The sequence below is a fragment of the Phascolarctos cinereus genome, unplaced genomic scaffold, assembly GCF_003287225.1.
Source record: "Phascolarctos cinereus isolate Bilbo 61053 unplaced genomic scaffold, phaCin_HiC Scaffold_4;HRSCAF=312, whole genome shotgun sequence".
Classification (NCBI taxonomy): Eukaryota; Metazoa; Chordata; class Mammalia; order Diprotodontia; family Phascolarctidae; genus Phascolarctos; species Phascolarctos cinereus.
Genome location: NW_027555847.1, coordinates 7,080,769 through 7,083,645, shown reverse-complemented (window position 1 = coordinate 7,083,645; position 2,877 = coordinate 7,080,769). Strand labels below are relative to the sequence as shown.

The 2,877-nt window shown below is 42.3% G+C and overlaps 1 pseudogene; it reads right to left on the bottom strand.

Moving 5' to 3' along the window:
- Nucleotides 1–830: 830 nt before the first annotated feature.
- LOC110192983 (large ribosomal subunit protein eL36 pseudogene) lies at nt 831–1,143 on the bottom strand (annotated as a pseudogene).
- Between the last annotated feature and the right edge of the window lie 1,734 nt (nt 1,144–2,877).

Below are 2,877 nucleotides of genomic sequence, written 5' to 3'. Positions count from 1 at the left end.
GTTAGGGGAATGAAGCTCTCAGGATCCATCTGAATTCACCACTATGCCTCTGGTGCCATATGAAGATTGGAGTCAACATATTGCCCTTTCTCTCCTAGACTGTTCTGCTGCCTTTATCCAGACAGATTCTGTCTTCTTGGCTCTACCTCCAAAGCATCTTTCCCATTATTATTTTTGGTGCCAGCCTAACCCTTGGTCAGGGGGCCACTTACTGAGCAATTTGGAATAGCCCCCTAAAAAGTCTCTGGGCATCCAGTTTCTCTCTGATCTAGCTTCCACTTAGCTTCCACTGCAATATCCCTGTAACGCAGGCCTCACCGTGATGTTCCCCTGGCTCAAGACTTCGCAGTGGCTCCCTATCGCCAGTAGGATAAAATACAAATTCCTCAACTTTAGATTTTAAACTCTTCACATCTGGGTTCCAGTCCAACTTTCCAGACTTAGATCACAGTATAGGCCCTCCAGTCTATATTCCAGCTGTTCCCAAGTAGTTGGGGCCTGTCTCTGATTGAGGCCACTGCCTGCTTTTGTTTGCATCCTTATCTCCTCAGTGCCAAGTGCAGAGTGAATTTAAGTATCAAATGACACACAGGACCCAATATAGTCACAAACCTCATTTCCACTGAATATCTGGAACCATGTCAGCCAGTTGGGGCTAAGATTTCAGACTATTTTCATAGTCTCCTAAATCAAAGCTGAGAAAGCCAAGCTCGGCCCCAGAGGAGATCCACGTTTCTATCAGTATTTTTGAAATTGTCAATGTTTGTGGCTTTTTTTTTCTATTTGTCAAATCTTTGTTGGGTAAGTGGGGAAGGTTGGCAGGGTCCAGCTTAGTCCTTCTTGGCAGCAGCCTTCTTCCTCATCGCAGCTAGGATGCTGCTGAGTTCCTCTCTCTTCCTTTTGGCCCAGATGTGAGTTCCCACCCTTTTTTTGATGAACCTAAGGGCTCGCTTATCCTTGGAGACCTTTAAGATTCCATGGCCTGTCTCTCATACGTCCACTCACCACCCAGATCATATCTCTCACAAACTTCATGTGTTTGGTCAAGCACCCACAGTGGCGGCAGTGTCGCAGCTTTGAAATGTTTTTGGTAACTTTGTGGCCTTTGTTGAGACCTATGGCCATGGGATGTTGGATGGCCATGGCTGCGGCATTACTGTAGTCCCAATGGCAGCCACAGCAGAAGGAAGGAGAAAGCCTGTGGCTTTTTTTAAAGACAGAAATTTATCATAAAAATGAAGAGCAAAAGATTCAGTTGGGTTAATTTGGTTCAAATTCAAACACTGCTATTTATGACCCATGTGACCTAGGAAAGTTGTGGACTCTCTCTTGAATTCAGTTTGTGCACCTGCAGAATGGGGATATTACTGAAACTACCTGCCACCTGACATGTCTAGTGAGAAAACAGCTTTGTGACCTGTCAAGTATTATGTATGTATGCTTTTTGTTGTTAGTATGAGACAAAAATGACTCTTGTTAATCTTTGTTAAAAAAAAAACTGAAGTTCTATGAGAAGGGGAAGGTCCTCCAGGTGACTTCAGAGCTACGGACGTCACACTGAAACTCCAGGTGGTTCATTGACAGTATATCCGGAGAGTTCCTTTTTCATCTTTTCTTTCAATGTCCACCTCTACTCTCTATGGCCCCAGCACCCATTCTTAAAGAGCTTGGCTCTTTCCATTTTGGAGTCCTTTGACCACTTCGTGCCAGTGCTGCCTCTCCTGGCATTTTGCATAGCGGCCAGCATATCTTTCTATCTCATCAGCTCCTGATGTTCCAGACTCTGCTACCTCCTATTGAACCCTTCTCATTCTGTTTGCTCTTCCTGATTTGGATCCTTCTTTATTTACCCTTCAAGATTTCTGATTGCTTGCATCTCCTATACTTCAGTGGCTACCTCTCTGCATTGGCTAGTCTGTTTTTTTTTTCCTGCTGATTCATGCCTGCTAACTTATTAACACTTTACTTTTTTCCCCCATACCAATTATAATTTCAAATTGTGTTGCCTTGTCTTGACTTTCAATTTCCAATTGGAGAATATTGTTATTATTGCTGATAACAGCAACAATTTTCCAATGAGGAAGTCATAGGGTCCAGTGCTGAGTAGGACTGTTTACCCACTTCTATTTGTTTCCCCCCACAAAAAAAAAACCTTACCATTGTGGTTTTCTTGATTATATCAATGGGTATATAACTTCTCTATCATGTTGTTATTTTTTTTTAAAGCTCCAAGCCCCCAGTCAGTTATGGTGCTCTGGCAAAACATGTCACTGTGTTAGATTTCTTTCTCTCTCTCTCTCTCTCTCTCTCTCTCTCTCTCTCTCTCTCTCTCTCTCTCTTCTCTCTCCTCTCTTTTCTCTCTCTCTCTCTCTCTCTCTCTCTCTCTCTCTCTCTCTCTCTCTCTCTCTCTCTCTCTCTCTCTCTCTCTCTCTCTCCCCTATAGGGATGCTTCCTCCTTAGTTGCCTCCTCCTAACTCCATTGCCAATAACTATACCCAGACTAACAGATGCCTGCAGTTAAAGCTGTTTATAGAAAACAAAATAAGCATATAAAACAAAGAAAGGAAAGCAGATTTTCCCTATGCCCAGAGGGCAGGGCTTCAGGCTTCCCCTATAGCTATTCAAACGTTTAAACCTGTGTTTTACAACAATAATAATTAAATCAATCCAACAACACCATTCATTCAAACTTTCACATGGGCACAGGCAGGGCAAGCATTCCCAAATAGGGGTATATGTATTGCTTTTATTTTTTTTTCTTTTTAAGCTTTATTGATGACTTTTGTTTTTCTAGTACTTTTTTCCATTATACTCATTTCTCCTGATCTCTTCTTCGTTGTCAAAAAGAAAAACAGGTCAGCAGTAATGATATTTCAT